Raw genomic sequence first — 25470 nt, 5'->3', positions numbered from 1 at the left:
CCCCCAAATGAAGTAAAGATCTCCTAGAAGTTTGCAACGATGCCATTTCTCTCGAATTCCAATTAATCGGGGTCCGTCATTTTCTCAAATTTCTCATACGTGTAAGGATTTCTGCCCTCTGGCGTCTATCGCAAATGTCGCGAGTGCATCTGAATTTGTATACGCGCTTGTAAAGCACAATTTTCCTTCCGAATTTTTATTGCAACGCGTTTCATAATGTCCTCGATGATCATCGTAATAATCAGGACACGAGTCGTTTCGCTCCGATAGGTAATACGAGCGCACTCGTACTTTACGAATCCGTTAAATTCTCAAGCGTTTCGCGAACATTTCCAAACTGTCGAATAAATCTGTTATATATAAATATAGTGCCGAACGCCTCTCTCCCTACCTCATCGCGAAAATCCACGCGACAGCCAAGTCTCTCATACACCCATCGGCCATTTACAAAGCTTTTATATCTTCAAATATATAATTCATAAATTGGCCTCAGCTATTAAGAATCTTTGCTCCTCGCGATATCCCTCTAATCGAACAAAATGATGTTCCGAGACGGCCACACATCTTGATTTTCCTCATTATTTTCAAGATTATGCGAATACGTTTTCTCCAATGAAAATGTCTATTAAGTCATTCGCGCACATCCTGTACAACGAAGCTTTATCAACCTTTAACTACATCTTTGATTAAATCTTAATGGTGCAGCCGTATCGCTAACGTCAGATGCTTGTAAACGCGAGCGCGCATTACCATAATGTCTTACAGTGTATGCATCCTTGATGAATCCCGACATGTGCCATTTTACAAAATTACACCACTTTACCAACTAATATACTAGCAAATAACGAGACAGATGCCAGAGACATCGTTCAAGCGATAAAGAAATTCAATCTAACCCTCCCCGCCCGCACACGACTCGAACGCTCGAGCGCCTAATAGTTTACTCGGGTAGTATACGTAAGCTGCAATTATTTCTTCGCTGTTCATCATTGAAAATTGAAATTCATGCTGCAATTTCAGTCGTCAACAATATTTCAACGATTCGTTTGCTTTCAAAAAAAAAACACACACACACACACACGTTCGTCCGATATTGCCCACACTCGTTTCAAAAACCAAACACGGAACAACCTTTACCAATCGAACGTACACCATTTTTTTAACGAGTGCAGCGTACTTTTTATACGCTTGGCGGTGGAGGGGTGGAGGGGTGGGGTGGGGTGGGGGATAAAGTACGAATCCGCCCTGGCAACTTTTCAAATGGCGATGCTTTATTTAAGCATTCGATAAGAATGTGCCAGTGGTAAATCAAGCAAATCAAGATGCAGGACGAAAAAATGATATTGAAAACACGATCGTCCTGTTGAAAAATGAAGCGCTGCCGCTCGTACGAAAAAGGAATAATAAGCGAATTACGAGTCATCCCCTCGGGCTCTCGCGTTTCGCTCGAGGCTCTTATGCGTACGCGAATGGCCGATTCATCATTAGGCCGGTGAGGCAAGTGATAATGATAAAATATCAATAAAGATACCAGGAACGATCTCGGATAAGCCTTGATATAGTCGAGCGAAATGATGAAAAACCTGTTGCGACGATCGATCGGCGAGCGTCACTTTTGCAAATGTCTAGGATAAAAGTGCGGGTACACGCGACAAACTGCTGCCCCCCCCCCCCCCCCCCCGCCGCCCCTCCCCGCCCCTCCAGCCATTAGATAATGACAATGAACGCTGCAGCTCGGTGATATTAGGCTGGATTGGACTGGGCTGGACTGGGCTGGACTGGGCTGGACTGGGCTGGACACCGTCCACGTAAGCCACCTCCCATCGATCACCAATTAAAAACGGCAATTCGACAAGCTCGGACGGATTCTTGCGCTATAATTCGAAATTACCATCTAAATTGAATGGGACGTCGCCGCAGCATTGGATGCAGGTTGAAATGAAAAACGACGAATGAGAAATGGCGAGTGAGATGCGAGTGAGATGCAAGCGCACTACAATGCCCAAACGACTCAATCTAATAATCATCGACGCGAGCCAAACGATATTACAAACTCCAATTTTATTATCGCGCGTTTCACGATTAATCCAGCGAGCGGCCAATCGATTCCCAATAACATCGATGCCCGTGGATATTGGGGTTGGGATGGGAAAGGGGAGGCAAACATACGATCGTCGGGAAGGCTGCGCGACTAATTATAATTTCATGATGAAAATGAGGGAAACGAAAAGGCGCAAGGGAGGGAGTACGGAAAGTGTTGAGGAGACACGTCGCGAGTCCATGACGAAAAACGAGCGGCGTCTCTGTCCGGAAGGAAAGTCTCCTCGTCGTCGTCTTTTAATCCTTTTTTCCTACGACGACATGGATCTGCTCCAGTGGTCGCAGCGAAGGGAGTGCGCGGTGAACGGGGGACAGAGACGGGGACCCCCCCCCCCGACAATGGTAATAAACGTTGAGGCGCGACGGTGCGGCGTTGCGAAAGCGCCAATTACCGGATCGAGAAAAGAATTATTGCGCTTCCGCGGAGATTACAATTTTTTCCTCGCTAACAGTTGACCATGGCCGAGGGAAATCCATTTTATTGGCGTTGTTTAGAAGAGTCGCGGCTGCACAATGGCCCCTTTACTGCATCATCTTTCAGCTCTTCTGGCCTCTTAAAGTTGTGCATAAGGGAGAGAGTAGAAAAATGCCGAAAGAAAGTTCATTTCGAGAGCGAGGATTTAAGCATTGCGAACTAATGCATAATGGGCCAACTGAATAGCGCCAACACCTTTATGCTTTTTATTTTCGACGCACACAACAATTGTGAGGGATATTTGGGATAAAGCCGAATCCGCTGATAAGCAGCTATTCGAATTCTGAAAGTTTCCCTCAAAAGATTTCGCTGCATCGACGAGAAAGTGTTAAAAGATTTCCATCCAGCAAATTGAAACACACTTCTTGGATATTACATGGGAATATTCTGGACGTTTGTATTGAATGCTTCCTTGTCCAGCTTTAACGCGCGCTTTTAGCATGCGCGCCGTTAAATGTACAATGAGAAAATTATAAAAACATAAAATGTTAATCACCAGAGCTAAATGCATATCAAATTGATTCAATGATATTCCAATGAATTTATTAATTAGGTTTCGCTGACGTATCTTACGGATTAATGAGTTATTTAACTGCTAGTTATTGTAAAAATTCAAATTTATAAATAAATCAGTCGTTGCACAAAATTATGATATCTTTGCGTGTAAACTTTAAGGATATCGACTTAGAGATGCAACTATACGTGTAAAAACTTATGTATAACAATTATTGTAATAAATAAATTATTAATTGGAAATGAAATAAAAATTTTCTATTATTTAAAAATAATTTTCAAATCTATATAATCGATATCTGATTTATAAATCGATTATGTAAATTTTTTATTTTTTTTTCTTTTCTTTCTATAGATCTACAATGCTATTAAAATAATGTTTTCTCGATTGTCAACGCGACAGAATATAATAACATATTTTTCACTCGTTTACCGAGTAATATGATTTTCTTTAAAAAAAAAAAAACCTGACAAACGTTATTCCCTAAATGTAAGCAAACAATGTTCATTGTGTGCATTTTTAATTCATAAAATATTTTGAAACGGTGGATATACAGGTAAAACATGGAATTTTCCAATACAAATGATGAACAACGTGCGACTTACGCGATCAAATATGCTAGAACGGAGTATTATAAAGCATAGAAACTGATTAGTTTCATGCTCGAACGAGGCGACACTATTAATACGAGAAAATAACGAAACAAATGTAAATATTGCAATCCTATTTTTGCAATAACAATGAAGATAATTAGCCGATGCTTCTAATGGCATTTATATAAAATCGATAGCATCCATTCAATTTTCAGCCCCTTGACGATAGATTCAGACAATTATGTAAAATCACTATGAATCTCGCAAGCTCTATAAAATATTCCGCAACTTCTTTCAATAATCTTATCGGCGTCTCATCGTCCATCGTCTCTATGCCCAGAAATCGTCCACGAAATTAACGCGAAACCCAACCTTCGTTATGTAGACAGAGTAATAAGTAATATCGGATAAGTACTTTATTATACAATGAGCTTTATCCGTGACAATTAAAAATTCCGACCCCTCGAGGCTCGGAAAACAACGAGCTTATAGTGGGGCACTCGGTAATTTAACGGATAAATTCATAAAATGATATTCCCAAACGAGTTCTCGCTGTACATGCAAAAAAAAAAAAAAAAAAAAAAAAAAAAAAAAAAAGAAGAGAGGAATAATTCACTGCCAGGCAGTTACCGTCGAACGAAAAATGAAAGTAAATAAAGGAGCGAGAACGCAGGCTTAAGGGGACGCGGTCGGAAGGTAAGGTATCGTAATCCCCGGGACAAAAGCGCTCGCGCATCGTCCAATAAGGAAATGTTGAAAAGCCAAGAGAAGGAGGATGTCATGTGTGTATGCGCATCCAATTTTCGATGTTGAGTATCGCGCAGGTGCGTCTTCGTAGCGACTCATTTTAATAAACAGTCGACGTCATGATATGGCGATCATTACGACAAAGTGACGCGGAAAGATACGTCTTTCATTTTTGTTCGATCTCTCTCTCTCTCTCTCTCTCTCTCTCTCTCTCTCTTTTGAAAAAGAAGAAGATGAAGATGAAGATGAAGAAGAAGATGAAGAAGAAGAAGATGAAGAAGAAGAAGATGAAGAAGAAGAAGATGAAGAAGAAGATGAAGAAGAAGATGAAGAAGAAGAAGATGAAGAAGAAGAAGAAATAGAAAAAAAGTAGCCTTACTCGTGCTTTCTTTGAAAATAGCGCATCTTATTTTATGGAAAATTAGTCGTACTTGAAAAATTACTTTTATCTATGTTAGGCGCTGGACGATACACGTGTCAAAGCTCCGTAACCGATGACCGATTTAATATGATCAACGCGGTGTTGTTGCGTTACGTATTGTCAAGCCAGAGAGACTTGGTATCGATCGAATACTCATCGCATGGGAAATTTTCGCTTCCCCGCGCGAGCAGCCATGAATAATTTGAAAATCGCCGATTCGTTTCCTCCCTCTCGCGTCTTGACTCTGGCTTTTTCAATTTTGTCCGTTACAGGGAGCTCGTTCGATCGACGCCCAATGCCTACTGAAATAGCAAGTGCATTGGGCAAATTGCGATCGTGGATTGCGCGGGAAATCATCGTAGCGGGCTTTCGAGAGGACATGTCGAACGTATTCCCGTTACCCTGGATTTGGTTATTAAATTGGCCACAATTGACTTTGAATGCTCGAACGCTCCAACATCACTGCCGCATATCTCGATCTGCATCTGATAAAAATAAAATGATCACTTAAGCGCGTTGTCTCGTTTATTGTAATTATGCTTGCGTCCGAGTGGGAAGTGTACCGCTTGCCGCTCTTGCCTACTGCTGCTTCTGTCCTGGAGCTATTACGACATCAGGATTACCAGATCCACGGTGCAAGATTTACCGAGGAGAAGAAAAAGTCATCGTTGCCCTTCTACCCAAAAATACAATCATAAAATACTGTTGGCAACATTCCCACTCGGATAATATCGATTATATCGGTCGCATAAATCCCGGCACGGAATTCATTACAGTAAAATGTTGCGTTGCTAAAGGATAAGATGCATCCAATGAGTTGCCTAATAAATCCTTTTCACTCGTTTCCGTCAATCCGTAGAAAGATCTGGTTGCGCGCGCGCGCCAACTGTGTGAACTTGCCGAAACGAAGGGACGACGAAGGCTAATTATTTAACAAATCGTGTCTGATGTCTGGCTGAGATGAGAGAAGACGCTGTCACGCTCACGCCCCCGCCACGCCGCTCAAAAAAAAAACAAAAAAAAACAAAAAAAACAAAAAAAAAACAAAAAAAAAACAAAACAAAAACAAAAAAAAAAACAAAAAAAAACAAAAAAGAAAGGGAAAACAATGGTTGGAGGCATCGACCATCCTCCCAATTGCTGGTAGAGGAGTAGACGGAGGGACGGGGAATACGATGAGCAAGAAGCGACGCCACGGCGACTTTCCCTTTGCGCGTGTGAGTCATCGCGGGGCCGAAGTTGACGGGAATCGTCGTCGAGGTAAAAGTGGAGCGCGTCGCATCCGTCGGAATTAAGTCCTGTGGCGTTATTTATGATTGTCCTGAGCCGCGTCTTGACTCTTGTGCGTCTACGTGGCCGAGCGCCTCTGCATTTATGCGCGCTGCTGCGCTTAATCGTATAAAGACGGCGGCACGATCGTTAAGAGCACCTTAGGATTTAATTAGGCGGCCAAACGACGTCAACGTCGCTTTTATCGCCCCCGCAGTCGCGCTGATCGATGGCATTGACGACTTGCGAGGCGATTTCGCGCACTTTCGCGAGCCCATCACCGACCACCACGCGAATTCATTGCCGCGGCGACTTTCCACTTTCCACTTCCATTTGTTTGGCACTCTGGGGTAAAATTCCTCGACAAATTGGGCACTTTGTGGGTGAGGCTGTGTGGATGAGGGATTGGCGGGAAGGGATTGTGGCCGGGGGATTGTTGACAAAGGTGGGAATGGGAAATTGGAAGGGGAATGTAGTTTGTAGTCAAGGGGACGGGGTTTGATCGCTACGATATCCATAGCGTTAGTTTGATAAGCTAGACTCTCTGGCCTTGAAAGCCAGTGTTGTGCGAGCAAAGGACAAAAGTATTTTACGAGAATTAATTCGCATTTCGACAGTCTCGTCGTCAATGGAATGACGCTCGACAATAGCACGAGCTTTTCGAAACGCCTAAATGATACCGAGAGCACTGACGGAATGTCGCTGGCCGAGTCGACCGTTAAAAATTCAGCGCAGTACCATGTCCTGATGGGTTTGCGTATCTGTAGTCGGAGCCAGGCGAGCCTCGCAGCATTGGACATTAGCAGCGTCCAACCCTCGCTTTCCCACGACGACCACAAAGAAATCGAGCTTTCAATGGAAGCGGAAAAATTTGGGTGAAAACTTGGATAGCGGCGAGGAGAGTGAAGTAAGTATGAGGGGAAACCTTGGCGGGATGTCGGTTATAGCGGGGACTGAGGGTAGGGGAGGTAGTAGTGGGAAAGTGGGAAAGTGGGGAAAAGCGAGTCTCATAAGTAAGGGTCGTTGGCCTCGACGCTGCGCAAATCACCGCCACCGACGAATTTCCGCAGTGAAGCCAGACGGATGATGCGTTCGTATATTTTATCCTCGATGAGCCTCCTCTCGCCTCGCCGCGCTTCTCGTTCCACGTATTGAAGCGATGCTCGTATGTTTGCCCCGACCTTATTCCAAGTTTCGCGCCCTCGATTGTAGAGGGTGGGGAGGTGGGATGAGAAAGGGGGAGGGGAGGGGGGGGGGGTTAGGAACTGTGCGTAGACGCGTGAACGAATCCATCGTAAAAATAGGCCGGAAATCGCAAGAAGCTGAGCTCAGGTGCTACGGGCAGTTGAATATATGGACGAAGATACCTTTTCTTTTTTTTTTTTTTATTTATATACATATATAGAAGGTGGCAACGTAACAACAGACGACGGGGCCCTTTGTAACATTACTCGTGTCTGCTTGTCTAATGACGAGAGCGTTTGGTTCGTTTATCCCAGCTTCGCCTTTATTTGTTAAAATGCATTTGATTACGGGCTGAGCGCAAGTGTACGTAAAAGTGTCATTGTGACGTCGATAATATTTAACAAACCTCCAAAAGGTTAAAACCTCCAAAATAGTTTAAAATCGGGCACACATAGGCTCTTTAGCTACATCGTGCTCGATAATTTTGACTGAATGAGATGCAAGGCAGACGAATATAAATTTTGAATGGTAGCTTAAAGTGTTTGTTCGTATTCTACTTTTTATGCGAGCCTTACCGATGCTACTATGGATCACCATACAATTATATATGACAAGCGAACAAATATAGATGAGATAACTTTACGGTGAAAGAACTTTCTAAAAATCATTGCGAAGAGATAGGAGTTGTTACAAAGCCAACAGTTGTATTATACGATATTAAGAGGATAGGATAATATTGAAAAATCTTAATTAAAACTTATTTTAAAATTATTTATTCGCGAAACGAGCTGAAGTCTATCGACGCTCCGTAATACCTTTTCAGCCAAAATTTCCCACAAGCCGAGAAAACAAACTTTTAATCGATCCAACTTAGCTCTAATTAATCGTTGAAAACTACATAGCCAATCTTATTAGTAGTTAGGTATACGTCGATGGTGCGACGAAGTGGGTGAAAGGGGGCCGATAAATCAAGAGCTTCCGTCTGAATAAGAATTAAAAGCGATTATTAACGAATAATAATAAGGTGCAAGAGTAGGGTAATTCAAAATCTTCGCATTCTTCGAGCCAAAAAAGCGCATAGTCGAGCCGCCACTAATTAGGGCCCAAGGACGAAATGAGTTTCTATTAAAAAAAAAATGTAACGAGCAAATGTAACGACGAGTCAGGCGCAACGGCAAATAAGAGACTTATCGAATCGATCGGATTATTCGCGGGGCGCACGCGACGATCGTCCATTACTCGTTGCCAGTGAGAAAAGGGCTTCCCCGGTCATACCTCTCGATCCTCTTCTCGCTTCCAACGTACGTAAAGCCTCCACGTGCGTCAGGAGCTCCCATCCCATGTGCGAGCCAATAAAATAGAGCCGTTCCGATCGGCCGCTGAAAAAGTTCCCGGCAATGTTTTTCCGTCGTGAGCCAGGAGCGCGAGAACCTTGACCGACTGGCGGCCTCCTCCAGACGGAAAACGAAGACTTAAGATCGGGCCCTCGGAGTTTCGACTGCGGCCGGAGTAACAAGCGTGGCGAGTGGCTTTTTATCATTCCCGGGGCGGCCCGGTCTTGGCAGTCTTAAGGCACAGGCTAGTAAATAAATCCGGATGTCGGACCGGACGATACTCTCGCCTATAAACAAGTGAGGGAGAGAGAGAGAGAGAGAGAGAGAGAGAGAGAGAGAGAGAGAGAATGTTTTATGGTGTCACGATCGGTGCTTTGCCCGAGCGAGTCTCGCTTCGCTCCGTACGTGGATTTGCGTTTATTCCGACACCCGTCAACGCGACAATAACGCGCGCCCCGACCTTTTCCCCTTCCCGGAGAGACACGCTCGATAAAATAAATATTTGCCGATCGCCAGGAGGCGCGAGGTATTCGTGCAAATTTACCATACGCCGCTCGTGCGTTCGCGTGCAATTTGTTCCCTCGCCGTTACGCATGCCGACCTCCCCCACCGCGCCATCCTTACATTGTTTACCAAGTACATACGTGCCGCGAGGGATGAAAACTCCTCGCCTCGGAACTGCGTGCTTACGTCGTAAAAAAAGAGGAAGCGGTTGTGTTTATGCAGCGTAATCGACGAGTCGAATGATGGAGAGAGGCGCGGTCGCGATGCCAAAAGAGTCGCAGCTAAAACCCGAGGGTGAGGGACGGTGAAACCTTAGATGGGAGAGGCAGAGTCAATCGGGCGTTAAAAAAATTTGCCCGCATATAAGATTTGGTGATAGAGATTGGTGGGCTTGGTGAGGAATAGGAAGGGTTTTTAAGGATACCCGGTAAACGACGTGATTTTTTCCGTTGATAAAGCGGCGCCGTGGATCCGATGACAAGTCGCGGTGACAAAAACGGGTCCACACCCCCGGGACCTAGAACGACTGGGCTCTCCACGTTTATCGGCCACCACCGCGGGTGACCACAGCAGACGAGGCCGCTCATCCCTGACAATGTGGCTCTCCCCTCCCCTGCTCTCCTTGTCGTCCCGGTAGCTCCGCTTGTCTAATTTGGCGCCGTGGATCGTCGGGCTTTTGTGCGGATATCGCGCACTTCGTACCCGACGCCCAGCCACCATTGCAATTAAATTTTGAAGGTTTAAATGATCGCATGCAGTCGGAGCTGAATCAGGTTTATCGAGATGTCGAGTAAGAAATATGGAAACGTTGAAAATACGGTTTGGGTAGATGAATGAGGAAACGAGAGGTGAAATGGGACGAGCAAAGAAAATGAAAAATGGTAAAACGGTATTAAATTGGACTTGAGAGAAATCGAGTTTGGCCGATAATTAATATCGCGTACAATAGGGAGGAACCAAAGATCTCGTATTTAAAGTGTAATTAGCGAGCGAGTTGACCGAAATAAAAAATAAAATTTTCAGAATGCGTCACTGTACTTAGCATTTCAATTAGAAAAGTGCTTTAATCGGCGTGCGATGCCAGTGCAACGAGGACAGCTCCAGAGAAGCGGAGAAAACGTTAATAACCAAAATTTCTAAAAGTGTCTCGAACAGACAGAGTTTCCAATAATCTCCAAGTCATTAATCTCGCCAGGGCATCGGAATCGTCTAGCGCGCGCGCGCTCGCACAATGGAGCGCACAATGGAACGCACAATGAAACGCACAATGAAACGCAGAATAAAACGCAGAATAAAACGAGTGAAATCTTGGAAGGTTGAGCGACGTGTGTAGGTACTACATAAGAGGCTTCGCGCTCGAATATCGTTCACAAAGAGAGGGAAGAAAGAAAGAGAGGCACGTTAAGCCATGAAGTGGCATTGGCTCGAGTTTTATCGTCCGCCGCCCTTCGGCTCGATATTTCGCCCGACGCGCGAAGCCTCGTCACTTTCCAATAGAATTCGCCACTTTCACTGGGATGCTTTAAAGGACGCGTAAGCCAGCCACGCAGCTAAAATCCTTTATTTTCTTGCACTGGCCTCCAGGCACCAGCCAAACACAAGAGGGCGAGATGTAGCGGCGAGAGAGAGAGAGAGATAGAGAGAGAGAGATAGAGAGAGAGACTACAGCCTCTGTCAGCCTGCATGCCACGAGAGCGACGAACGTGTGGTGAGACATAGTATACGAAAAGCGCCTTGTACTCGCTACGTATGTGAGCCCCTGCGTTTTGAAAGAGAGAAAGAGAGAAAGAGAGAAAGAGAGAAAGAGAGAGAGAGAGAGAGAGAGAGAGAGAGAAAAGGAGAGAAAGAAAAAGCCTTCGACAGGCACGTGACGACTGCATATTACTTAGTTTTTTATGAGACCACTAACTGCCTGAACGCTATGGGGAACGTGTTTGAGGCGGGCCTTCAAGGGCTCGAGATTGACTTTGTGATTGTTAAGAAAATGGATTTTGCTCGCGAAAAAATGTTTGCACGCACGGATGCTTAAAAATGTATTTTCGTTTTAACCGATGGGATGATGATGAAGGGAGGGAGGGAGAGAGAGAGGGAGACAGAGAGGGAGAGAGAGAGAGTGTGCGTGTGTGTGTGCGTGTGTGTGCGTGCGTGTGTGGCACGGGGAGGGGAATGAGGGGGAGGGAGCAGATCGTTGACGAATACTTTTCATCGTACATCAACAGTTTATTTAACGAGAGAAACTGCGTGCCTTACGCCTGTTGCTTTACGATTGTGTAGTAGCAAGTTCTGACAAAGGTTTCTTAGAGCCTGTAATTTATCTTATATATAATTGCCGTTTCCTTCTCCCTAGAAAGAAGCTTTCGTCGACAATAAACAGCAATGTGGGAAAGTATTTCGATAAACGTCGCTTATGTGAAACGTCACTGCCTTATTACCACCGTTCGACCATGTCCAAATTTTTTATTGAGAAGTCGCATCGTTAGAAATACATCACGCTCTCGCCAATATCCCCGTTATTCCAAATATATTACGCCATTGGTAGCCCTTTTTTTATTTTTTATTTTTTCTTCTTTGTTTTCGTTTAGGTGATAGAGAGAGAGAGAGAGAGAGAGAGAGAGAGAGAGAGAGAGAGAATGGAGAAAGAAACCGAGGAATAAGTTACGAAATAACGCGCCACTTTTGTCAATTACAATTTTACCATTAGCTTATACATTGCGTGGCACAAATTGTTCATTAAATTAGCTGCGAAAGTCCAAAGACAAGTTAAAAAAAATGAAATGACAATGGTCTAAATTAGCTTAGAACCTTTTTCAAGTATAAATATAACATAAAGAGTTTCGTTTAACGAGAAGTAAAAAGTGCTACGAGCAGCAGCACACGTGAGCATCGTTACTTTCATCGTCGTCGTAACTGCCGCCGTCGCGATGCCACGAATAGTGGCACGAAGGCAATGCACAACAAATAAATAAAAAATAATCCATGGCTTTCAGACGCGCTTGCGTAACGTGCGTAACGCGCAATTATTCATGAACTTTATCGAGAGATAAGGAACGAGGACAACGCGAGGCTGTATTTTCGCACCTTAACGTCGCTACCATTCGCCGCTCCTTCCTTTACGACCGGACAAAACCTTACGTTTCCCCGTCATTGATTCAAACCCACGGGCCCCGAGCAATCCAATCCCGAAACGATAGAAAAATACGGTGTTATCCAGAGGTCGCGCACCGGGGTCGATAATCGAGCCCGATGACACGCAATTAACGACGGGCCCTCGGAGCTTGCGATGTAATTGCACGATAATTGCACGACAAACAAACCAACAAACAAACAAACAAACAAACGCCGGCTACTTTTACACGACTGGTAATAATTGGCTTGTAATTGGCTGGAAAATGGTTGGTTAATGGTTGGTAAATGGCTGGTAACGAAGAGCGGATATTCTGCTAGTATTGGAAAAGATGCGGGGAAAGTTTTAGAGACGCATGGATTAGACGCGCGGGCCGGCAATTTATATTTAATGCGACTTTCGTGCTTTATTCTCACGCGATGAGCTGAACCGAAATTTAAGCTCAACCCAGCAATTTGAAATTCGATAAAGTACACGAGAATCGCCACTATTGTGCAGTCGATAAACTACCCATCCATGCGTATCACCACCACAGTAAGTATACTATTGAAAAATGTGACATTTGGATATTTTTATCGTGGAATATAATATGTTGCTTTGTTTATGTCTCGTTTTACAATGGAATTCGTGACCTCCGCGTACAAATGTCGGGGAGTTTGCTCTCTCCAACTGACCAGTCACCTCTATACCATCATTGAAAGTGCCAAAGTCCAATTTCACACATCTCTCACATATCGCACTCTTGCCCATTAATATCAAATTTAAAATGCAATATCGCATAGTTAGCACACGAGCGAATGCCAATCAATGAGACTAAACTGTTCCGACTGTGCGTCGTAATAGTTAATAATTTTTATATGGCAATTTCACCAACCTCCTCGGCCCCCTTAATTATTGTAAATATATCGTTCGACCACTACGACAGTCCCAATAAACATAACAACATTCAACATTATGACAATGTCGCCCCATACATATATACGCGTGGCGAGGGATAAAGATGAATCGGTTCTTCCTAGTACATTACGTCTAGGCGGCGAGATATAATTAGCGTCGGTATGTAATGCCTCGCTTGAAAATAGACGTTCAACCGTATAAGCACCAATTCATGAAATGTCCATTGCAACGAGCTTACTTAATATCTTATATAACGGCCATCCTTGCTTTCGTATATCTAGTCGGTCGTAAGAGTTGCGTCCAAAACGCGTACGACTGTGCCTGTAATAGTTTATTATTGTTGCCGGGCGCCCGATGAGTCCGCACTTTCGATAAAACACGCAACAATGAAAGCATTCGTAAGTAAATAATTGCGGCTTACACAGGGACATTGTTAAGTTGTTAGGTGGTTTATGTATGAATGTAAGCGAGCACGAACCTCACTACTGACCGTCGTGTTATTTTAGATGATCGATCGGCCGCGAACTTATCGATGAGCCGCGGAAAAAGGCTTACAAACAAGGGCCTCGCCTACAAAAGGGCCTCCCACAATAACCCGTCCTAACCTCCAGACAAAAACGGCCCAGCCAAATCTTCGTCCGGCTGACCTGGAAATTGATCCGCTAACGTACCACCGTCTCGGCTCCATCGCAACGAAATCCCGTTACGTTCGTATTGTCCGTGAGCGCGCGCGTTCGCAATCGACGTAAGAGTGTGGCCCCACGTACGTGCGAGCGTTGCGAGAAGAAAGCGATAATACAAAAGCGAATGACCGTTCGAAGGCTATTATAACGCGTATCGAAAGTGGCAATAAAATATCTATTAATGCTCGGCTCCTCTCTACCGAGTTTTGTTATTGTTGAACAAGTTGTTCGTTTAAAATCGAGGAGCGATCGATGCTCCCTGCCATAAATTTATAGACTTTTGAACGGGAGAAGGAATCTCGGGGGCTGTTAACAGTCTGGCGTCTCGCTCGTATCGAGAACTTTCTTTCTTTTTCTTTTTGCTTGCGGAAATAGAAACGATTACTTCTGTATGTAGTTTTTTTTTTTTTTTTTTTTATTAATACACTCTCCCATTGTAACAAGATACTTGGATAACAATAATTCCATTTGATGAAGTATTTTGTTTGCTTATAAGTTCGATAATCGTCGAGATGATACCAATGATGACCCCTCGACCATTGTTTTCAGCATGCAAATACCATCGCTGATTATAACATTTGACGTAATTTGAAAGTTCAATAATGAAAATCATGGACATTAAAGAAACTCTGGGACTCAGCCCCCACCACCACAAAATTACATCCTACGTTAAACGACGTAATTCTGTCGTTCGACGTATTTACGAGCAAATGGTCGCTCGTAATATCGTGCAAAGTGTAATGAATAATAACGATATCGATAATTGATTCGTATGATTCTTAACAATAATCGTGCCAATTAAATAGCCATAAATTGAAAAATTATTTAGCCCATTGAGTGCGATCGATAAGACGAATTACTAAATATTACTTTAAATAAATTTTCAACTTTACAGACCAATCGATGACAAGGATTCTTAGAAAGTAAGTTATTTAGAAAAAATTACTCTTATGCCAAGTTACTTAATGCAACTGCATCCAAAACGATAAATGAAATAATAAACATTCATCTTTAACGTTAAGAATTTTAATAATAATCATCGTTTCTTATTTCCTCTTTTACTCTTTTACTCTTTTACTTTTATCCTTTTTCCCTCTTAAATAACGCCCACTCGGCAAAAGGATTAAATAAGAACGTACTTGGACATCTAATAGTAGTATCGCGAGTACTATAACATTATAATTTAAAGCAATTTTCCTCCTCAATCATTATCACGACTCAACCATGGGAAATTCTCTTTCTTCGTTTTTCCTTATTCAATGAGAAATATCCCTCCCCACACCCCCCCCTCCCGCTCCCCCTCCCGCTCCCCGCTATCCGCCGCTCGATTGTGAAGCTGATTTTTCTCCTCGAGCGCAATACCTATCGAGGGCCAGCGAACGGGACAAAACTATGGCTCGCTGCCCCCGCACTAGCATAAACGCAAAATTAATTATTACGACTTGTGCAACTACTCGCCCGGCCTTTGTTGTTGTTGTTGTTGTTGTTGTTGTTGTTGTTGTTGCTGTTGTTGTTGCTGCTGTTGTTGTTGCTGTTGTTGTACGGCGAAAGGCGCAGTGGAGCAGATGCGAATCTGTTTCATAACCAGAATTAACGGCGCCGTACGTATTCGCGAGCCCGGTAACTTATCCTGTGCCGCATCGGCACACGATCCTCGGCACCGTCGGGCCGCCCAATTATCCTGCGCGCATTTAACGTGATGCTGCGCTTGCGCTATGGATCGGACGTCGCCGATAAATAATAATACGAAAGAGCGAGCGGCCGGTTATTAAGGCGCTCGGCGAAAGTGAAACCGCCGAGGTGGCCGGCCTTTGAGAGGGCCCGTGGAATTAATCCTGCTCGAGGATCCGAAAATCACGGGGCCCACGTAGACGAGTAACGACCCTAACGGATTCTCCGCCTCCTAGTGGAACGGTACTCACGAGGGTCGGCTCGTCGTACCAATTCACGCGCGCGCGCGCGCGCGTTGGCTAACTTGGCGAGCCGCGAATCGGTCGATTATATTCGGCGGCAGCATTCGTTCTCTCTCTCTCTCTCTCTCTCTCTCTCTCTCTCTTTCTCTCTGTCGTTACTCTGCCCTCGCCGCATCTTAGAATCTCGAAAACTTATGCGCCTTTCACCATCACGAGCTCACCTTTGTTACGCGCTCCTCCGACCTTACACACATTATACACACCGAGTGCATAATGTGAGCGCACGAGCGAGAGAGAGAGCAAGAGAGAGCAAAAGAGAGAGAGAGAGAGAGAGAGAGAGAGAGAGAGAGTGAGTGAGCGAAAGGAGGGGAATCTGAACTCGATTTTCGAGCGGACGAGTTTTTATTTCCTTCTCTCTTCTTCTGGCTTCTATACGTACATTCGTGCGTGTGCGCAGGCTGACAATTTAATTATGCTGTTAATCCATATAAGGTCAAATTGGGAAAGTCAGCGCTCATAACTTTATTATCGAGGATATTGTTGTTATTATTACGAATGTTCTTAATAATTGTTGTTGTTGTTGTTGTTGTTGTTGTTGTTGTTGTTGCTGCACGTAATAATAAGAACCGATCGATAAAGGAAGGCAACGCTTGCGCCTTCCTTCCCTTTGGATTTTCGTCGTCGATAGGGACTTGATTTATTTTCAAACTGCCGCTGTGTTTTTTGAGACTCCGGCGACCGATAATTACAACAGTCTTGCATTATTACACGACAGTTACGACGTAATGTTGAAATTGAAATGATGATTGCTACCGTTGTGTAACGTAATAGAAATTCATTTACAAAGGAAATAAAAAACAAAAAAATTAACCCATCGCTTAAGCATGAAAATAGAACACCGTTTATTCATTGTGTACAATCGATTTTTCGATAAAATACTTTCCATCCGTTCACACGATTCAATTTCATAATACTATCTTTGATCCGACTAATCCATACTGCAAAACTATTGACAATACTTGTACATTAAATGGCTTAAAGCCAACGACGTTAATTTCAACGTACTGGGCACTTTGCAAATTGCCATTCTTCGAAATTAATTTGAAATTAATAATTAATAATTTCATATTTCATCGAAATTTTAATAGTCTTAGAAATATTACCAGACGACAAGCATTCCATGACTATCAAACGCTAATTGTATTATAATTAATTTTCACTATTATTTCGCTTATTATAATTATATTATAATCAATTTTCACATTTTACATGCGCCAGTATTGAATTATGTGGATTTTCTCGCGCATTTATTGCTATTAGGCAACTTTTCACGATATTCTCAATATCAATAGCTCTCACACTCGTCTGTATTTCATAAAATTCTCAACGCTGAATTTATTTTAATTATTGGTTATATTAATGTGCTCGGAAGGCAACAAAGCTTTCACATCAATATTCGCTAAACTATTTTCAACATCCAACTAATTTCTTATAGGAGCGTTAATATCGCGATTTATCATTGTCGAAAGTTTTAAAAGCAAGTGCAAATTTATTCAAATTAACTTGCTAATATCGAACAATGTTCGCTTACTAAAATCACACCGGAATTACACGTGTAATAACAGTAGGCTTGAGTTAAAATTATAATATCAATAAAATTCTAAAATAATGAAAAATTAATTTAATGACAACATTTATAATGGATATTTGATTGTTTTTACTTTTATCCAAGTGTTGGATCAATAGTTCGAAATGCCAAAAACTTGTAGCGTTTGTTGATTATAATCGTTATGAGATTTAAAGTTGTATTTCAAGTAAGAGATTAAAGGAGTGCTTTTTTCAAGTTCAACGATTTGGAAAAGTAGTTTGACCCAACGGGATTGAGAGACGAACAACTATTAAAGAAGAAAATTCCGATAAATTACCCCTGATGAAATTGCGATTCGTTTATGATTAAAGCTAACGTTTATTAATACGCCAAAAGGCATAAATATAGATAAGCGAATAGTCCGAATGAATTAGAAGTAACCATATATCCTGATAATTAAAATGTTATTCAGGACGGAAGTTTTGAAAATATATCGGTCGGGCGATTAAAAGGAAAGCAAGAACACGCGGGCAAAAAAAAAAAAAAACGACGCAAAAGTTGCCTGACATAATTGACGCAATAGCGACTAAGGGACGACAGCGAGGCAACGATTAAGGCAAGCCTATCCTCCTCCCTTTTTTAGCCACACGAATCCCGATGTCACATTGAAGGAAAAACAGGTAATGGTTTGCGCGAATGATGCCGTCTACGGTATTCCAACTTGAAATACATACTATATTTGTATATACTACTATTCATTTGGATATACAGCTTGTGCAAATATTCAATTTGACATACTCTAGATGACATCAGCGTTGAGAGTACTTCCTTAGCCTTGCTATTATACGGTCCTCGCGCTCAAATTGAAGTACTCGAAGCAAAAAATAGAAAGAATGAAAAAAAGAATAAAATTCATTATGTATGCGGAGGCACCGCATTGATGATCCAAGTCCCAGGCGTTTACTTTTAACGTGGCATAAGCATTCGGCCGTTCACTTTCTACACTGATAATTAGCTACTTAATACATTTTCCTTTTTCATACATTATCGGCTAAATTTATTATTTCGATCTTGAAATACATTATGTTTTTAATGCACAAAACAAAAAACAATCACAACAACAACAACAACAACAACAACAACAACAACAACAACAACAACAACAACAACAACAACAACAACAACAACAACAACAACAACAACAACAACAACAACAACAACAACAACAACAACAACAACAACAACAACAACAACAACAACAACAACAACAACAACAACAATCACAACAACAACAACAACAACAACAACAACAACAACAATGACAAGAATATTTCATTGTTGTTTGATAGTGACAATTGAAATGATAGTGAAGTCGGACGTTTTAACATGGTAAATTTATTAATTAAATAAATGTATTAATTAAATCAATTTATTAATTAAATAATTTTCACGGTAATGGTTATAAAAGTTTTATCATTACATCGTACGTTGCTCTTTGTATTTCATAAAACAGAAGCCATTTGTGTTATTCATATTTGTTATCGAGGACTATTATTATTTGTCTCAGCTATTTAAATTCTTTTTACTATTTCTCTGTGTGTGCGCGCGTGTGCGCCTGTCTGTATGCCTGTGCGTCCTTTTCTTTGCAGATTATTCGCAATAATAATTCAATAGCAATTGGTACGCTTATTTGCCATTAGGTTGGTGGTGGATGGTTATTAAGAAATGAGATATTTAAAGGATTTCAAGCTCTTTAAGGTTTTATCTGATGATTAATTAACTTCAAAATAACATTTTTAAATATAGATCATTGATTCGTATTGTGTAAATATATAATATTAGAATGAAAGGCACGTTTTCGAAACTTTAGATTATTATAATCGAATAATGCATACTTTTTAGCAATTAAAATTTTTTTTATAAAATAATATATTAATCATAATAATAATTATAATAAAAAAAATGCGTACAATTTATAAATTATTCAATCATTCAGAACGACTTTTTACATTGGTTGCAAGTCTTACGTGTCAGACTATCGTATTCGTAAAAGTTAGCCGTTACGGGCGAATGAGACCGTGAATGGTTATCGGTAACCATTGTTATATATCGCGGCTTTTGATCGTAATAATTAATCAGAAATAACAAACAAAAAAAAAAAAAAAAAAAAAAAAAACACGAAAACATTTCTGCGATTCGAATCAAATAAAACTGTCAGACTTACGTTACTGAATAGCGAGCCAGACTAAGTGAAAAGAACTGGTCCTTACCTGAAACAAAGAAAAAAAGATTTATATTAATGATTGATTGTCATCGCGTATATGCATCGAATGAAATTTGATTAATCCTATATACGGCATTGATGGAAAAGCAAAAAAAGAACAAATGCAAAACAAAATATAACTTGGTATTTATAACAGGTGTAGAACGGCATGGAGCTTAAAACCTTGAAAATGCTGATAAACAAGGAGAAGCTATGGAATATTTTATTAATGCCTACGGGCTAAGGCCTTTTATGTGGAGCCAACGTTGCAAAGGCTCTCCACCACGAGTCCCATTGTGATATTAAAGAAGGAAGCCAGCATTTTTAATCGCCTTTTCTCAAACGAACGCCCCCCTCGGGGAGAGCCTAACGCGGCCTGCCCGAGTGAAAGGAGGAGAAATATTTTGCGGATTTTTGCTAGGAAAATGCTCGCGCAGGGCTCGGCTCGCGAGCCGCGATCCCATTTGCCAACTAATTCGATAAAAGCGTAATGGCCAGGCCGCTTTAACGGAATAGCGAGACGAGTCGCTCTCGATACCGAGTTTATTAATATTCAGGCCCTGTTGTGGCAGCGCATGGAAGGAGAGGAAGCAAGAGGATGATATTAGCAAGATGCTAACCATTACTCATACGATGTTTGTTATTGGACTTTAGGTGCCCCGAGACGGGCATTCTTTGGCACGAGTGGCCATAAATTTACCTGCGTTAAGTCACAGTTTGGTTAATTCTAAAATAAACGCGATTTCAATAGCAATACGAAGAGAAAAAATGATAATACATAGTGGAGCTCGTTGCCGCTCCTGCGCACATCATCCAATAAATTTAAAACCTATATAATTCAGGAGCTTACGGGTCAGAGTTTCTTTTATTACTATTATTATTATCATTATTCATTTTTATTTATTCTTATCTGTTTTATTTTGAAAACTATAGAATTTATTACGTTAAGTGCCCATTCGTCGATTTTATTTAAATGGATAGTTTAAGACCAAGGAGGGCAAATTCTCGAACCAAGGACATTTCAAGGATATTATCAAGAAATAATCCTTGCCTCGGACAACACGATTCCGTCTAAATAAAGTCAAACTTTATATCATCTTCGTTTTATTCAATAATGAATGCGAGCCTAAGGATATACTATTCCATCGTTGCGATTTTGAACGAAATGAAATAATTCTTTCGCGATAAATCGCTCTCTTAAAAGTCTAATCGATCATAATTCTGATATTGCGTTAAATTTTTCATGCAAAAAAAAAAAAAAAAAAAAAAACCAGTGTCAATTTTTTAATTGCCACTATTGCCGAAATTCCCATGTCGGATTTAAAATAATAAATGACATTTTACATATTTACATGAACTGCTCTGCATTATAATTACAAGCGACGATGATAATTACTTGGCATTACATCGGAATGACGGGTCTTATTTTATTTACGTACCACTGGCCGTTGGAATTGAGGCCCAAGTCAATTTGCGTACCGCGCGAGTACCGTTCGACGAAATACAGTTTTTCCATCGTAGATCAATTATGAAACTCGCATCGCGCGTCCTTATCGTCGGCTGCAGTCATATATAAAAATCCATCCTCGTGCAGGACGTAATCATGACGCATCTACGTATTTTGGACACGGGGCATCAAGGAATCCTCATTGGGCTCGAACGAACCCGACAATTCCACATGCCCGGCCAATTAAATCGTCGCCCCTCGGGAGTACAGGAGACCGACAGATCTGCCAAATCTCAGCGCATCTCGACCGCTGAATCGATGAATTTCCTACCTTTCTCGACTTCGGCGAATCCTCCCTCCCACCCCACCCCATCCTCCCCACTCTCCAATACACACGCGCAAGCCACCACGCCACCACGACTTTTCTTCAATCTCCCTGCCCACACATAATAATAAGCGTTGTTATAAAACGGCGAGTGCATGTGTGTAGTGATGAGGTGAAAAAAGCCGGTAGCACGACGGGAAGGCAATTTGTACGGAGCAAAAAATTTTTTTGACGTTTACGAACTCTCGTATCGATATAGTCCGCAGTGGCGCTCATCCTTATTCGAGATAAGTGTACTCTTCGTCGCGGCCCACGTCGGTAAAAGGGGTTTTGAGGGCTACGAAAATCATTGAGCCACGATCAATGGTATAAAACCAGAGAAAAATAAATAAAAAAAAAAACGAAATGAAGTAATGAAAACAAAAAAAAAAAGCTAAAATACGAAAGGAGATGAAAAAAAAAGATGCTTTAGGCATTTATTATTAGGTAATAAATAAGTTACGACGATAGAAATGCTGGAGGAGCTATCCAATGTAATGAATATTCCGCGCTGGATAGACGGGAGGGAGGAAATAATGTTAACTCGCACGTGCGACTTTAACTGAAAATATCACGAGCAAATGATAAAGTTATCTTGGCACAGCCGACAGATGTTTATGCTACGTTCTAATAAACATGTTTTGCAAGACATGATACACTTTATAGTTACTTCATTTCTAATGTTCTTTGCCGGACTTTTTCTCACGAGACCCCTTAATCGAGAGAGAGAGAGAGAGAGAGAGAGAGAGAAATAAAATAAAAATAAAAACGAAATAACGATTGCTTTTAAGCGATCGTAGCCATAACGTGTAATTAATTAATTGACTTTTTATCGTTTACGAAATGAACGAATAGCTAATAAAGTCTAAGCCTCGCTGCTACAAATAAAATCTCGAGAAATTTTAGTACCGGATTATCCTTATAAAATACATTGTTCCCTCGATGTTTCCACCGTGATATATATGTGTGTGTGTGTGTGTGTGTGTGTGTGTGTGTGTGTGCGCGCGCGCGCGCGCGCGCGTGTATGTATATATAGCGCATTAAGTATAGAACACCGTAAAAACACATTCTCAGCGTTACGTCAGCTTTTTAAAACCCAATACATTTGTAAATTTAAACTTCCATTTGCCTTCGAAGCTCGTCCACGTGACTTTGTCGACCAATGCTCCACCTAATCTTGTTAAAACCCAAGAGGGGAATGCAATTGTAACGAGTGGCTCTGTGGAACATTTACGCATGTGCCTCATTTTATTATTATTATTATTGTTTATTATTATTATTTTTTATTATTTATTTTTTTGTTAACAACCGGATGTAACAACCGGACGTTATGAATGAATATTAATCAGAATATTCACGGTCGCGTTCACGGGGCAGCTCCTCGTTAATTCATAAGTGAATAAATCGCAGGTGGCTAGGACTCGACATCGGGAAGTCTACGACGACCGTAAAATTCGCCCTTACGAGGATTTTACATTTCCGCAAACGCCTGCAGGATGCTCGTATTTGCACTTCGGATGGTGAACAATTTCGCATTAAAATTGCAACTCGAGGAAAGCGTAATCTATCGCGCTAATTACGTACCTGGACGGATGGTCGCTTGTGCAAGGTATTAACGCCGCACAAGTGACGTAGCCTATAAAACTCACTTTTTTAATTTTCCCCATCTGCCTATTCCACGATCGTCCTTCGCAAAAGGAAATTTTTCATCCGCTCATTCGAGCTGCAGACGAGAGCGCGGCTGTCTAGTCCTTGCAGTGCAAGATTCCATTACTCGTAAAGTGTTTGGCTCGCGCTACAAGCTACAGGACGCGTCGGGTTCCTCATTCGTTTATTTTAATAAACGTCGCTCTCCCCGTTCCTCATGCAAATGCAAAGAATTATAAATGCAGTTGAAAGACAACGCACTTACGACCAAGTTTGACTGTTTTTGTCGTCGAGTACGAGGCCTGAATGTAATAATTAATCGGGACGAAATATGCGTCGCAATATTTATCATTTAACTAACAAGCAAAATTTATCGAGCGATAAAGCGATAGCGCTCACAAAAGTTTGCTGATCTAACTCATTTCCCATTCTTTTTAATCGAAATTTCCGACGCCCTTACGTAACAATAATGAATAATTCATAACTACAATTATCATCGATTATTCATTTCTACATTGATTCATTCTGATCAACTTCTTCAAGTCTTTGTCACCTTATGGCTAACCAATTGTTTCACATCCACAGCTTATCTTTGTCGAATAAACCTGGAAGGCATATTTTTCTTCTTCTTCTTCTTCTTCTATCTTCTATCTTCCATCTTCTTTTTTCTCCCAAGAAAACGCGCTTCGACATTAGAGCTATGAGTCGGACGTACGATGACCAATTTCGAAAAAAAAGTAATACCGCGTCAAGTACAATGGAAGTATGGAATCTCGCGAGTCCGAGACGTCATCGATGTCGATAAAAATTATTATTCGATTCTCGTGTAAGTATCGCGAATTCGCGAGGAACCGGGCAGTTCCAATCGCCGAGGCTTATTAAAGGCTTTTAAATCCCGTATCGGATGTCTCGAGTGCTAGGAGCGATTAACGAGCAACAGATTTTGCGAATTCGGATCATAGATGAGGATGCATTATTACTCCTTCCGTCTTAACTAAACAGACGAGCGTTTCGTGCTCGTCGTAATTACAGGCACGATAATGCCGATCGCGCGTTCCTCTCTGTCGTTTGTTCCATCAAAATAGGGGTTAGCATTGGCGGCCAAGAGGCGAGAAGATCTCGATCGAGCCAAATCGTTTGCGAAAAATTGTCCGACTTACGGTGCGAACAAATGGATAATCGACACTTGAGCTCGCGCGTTCCTCCATTCAAAAGAAAATGCTCGAAAGGAAAATTAACGAGCGTTAATACAATGTATTTTGTAGTTGCACCCGATAACGATAAAATTTCTTCAACTAGCCGAGGAATACAAACTCATATGTGCGCTCCGAATGTAGACACTTATCGAGAAAAATGTGCTGCGTCGAGTGACGGTCGCGACTTTTCAAATTCTATCCATTGATTTAAGAAAGGGAGAATCTCCTATTATCAAGCCGTTATTAATTATTATTATCTTATTACCAATCGTCTAAGAATTCTTTCATTATCGAGAACTGTGCTCTCGTACGCATCGTAGGCTTGCTAATGAACGGCTAATAGCGTGAAAAAGGAAAAATATACCATTCGCTCGCTCGGCTCTATCAGCGTCGGCTACACCCGATGCTATTTAAACGCAAAATAATGTATTGCACAATGCCAGAAAGTGACGTTCGCCTCGAATCGAGATCTTCGACAATTCGCACATGCACAGCACGAGCTCAAGTGCCGATGAAGCTCGCCTTCGCTCCAAGTCGCTAAATCGAAAAAAGCGAGGCTTCTCGCCTTTCGTTTAATTGGCATGCGCACGAGAGAGCGAGGGCGAGTCCGAGGCTAAAAGCCTAATGGACGGACGACGGGCAGAACAAGCGACAACGAACGAATCTCGACTGACACGAGCGCTACGATGCATTACGTAATAATAAAGTGCACGTCGATGCTCGACACGAGGAGGCGAATTCGCGAGTGATTCATACGCGCACGAAAATAATTCAACCGCCGGCCACTGCTAACTACTACACCCGATGTGCCACTCGGTGTGCCAATTTCGCCGCGCTATTTTCCTCGGCGCTACAGCATCCGCGGCTGGCTTGGTTACGCCTCTCCCTCGAACGTGGAAAAACGAGGGAGAGACGCTCGCCTGGGCCAACTCCCGGCGGGACAGGGCCGGGGTGAAAGGCCGACGACCGGGTCGGATGATTTCGTCCCCTCGGCTACCTATCGCACGGGATGACACCAGCCCGATGCCCAATCACGGCATTGCCCAATCGACTCGACTTCTTCCCAGCTAACTCGTCCCCGCGTGAGGACTCGCTCGAGGATCCCGAGGTCCCGCCCCGTTAAAATAGAAAGAGCACGGCCCGAGGCATTTAAAGTGGCCGCTGACTCAGCGCGAAGTCGCTGAATTTAAACCGTTTTCGTGTAGG

General features: G+C 42.2%; 1 protein-coding gene across 3 annotated transcripts in view; it reads right to left on the bottom strand.

The window, feature by feature from the left end:
* Positions 1 to 25470, bottom strand: part of Spec2 (CDC42 small effector protein Spec2) — a 92374-nt gene that overhangs the window by 48684 nt on the left and 18220 nt on the right. Inside the window, exon 1 of one of the 3 annotated variants that reach the window (XM_011501353.1) lies at positions 19572 to 19589. The exons of the other annotated variants lie outside the window; for them this stretch is intronic. The gene's annotated coding sequence lies outside the window, so the exon portion shown is untranslated. Of the gene's footprint in view, positions 1 to 19571; positions 19590 to 25470 lie in introns of those variants that run through there. 3 annotated transcript variants of the gene reach the window in all.

The sequence above is a fragment of the Ceratosolen solmsi genome, unplaced genomic scaffold (assembly GCF_000503995.2).
Source record: "Ceratosolen solmsi marchali unplaced genomic scaffold, CerSol_1.0 scaffold3, whole genome shotgun sequence".
In the NCBI taxonomy this organism is placed as follows: domain Eukaryota; kingdom Metazoa; phylum Arthropoda; class Insecta; order Hymenoptera; family Agaonidae; genus Ceratosolen; species Ceratosolen solmsi.
This window is presented reverse-complemented; position numbering and strand designations above follow the sequence as displayed.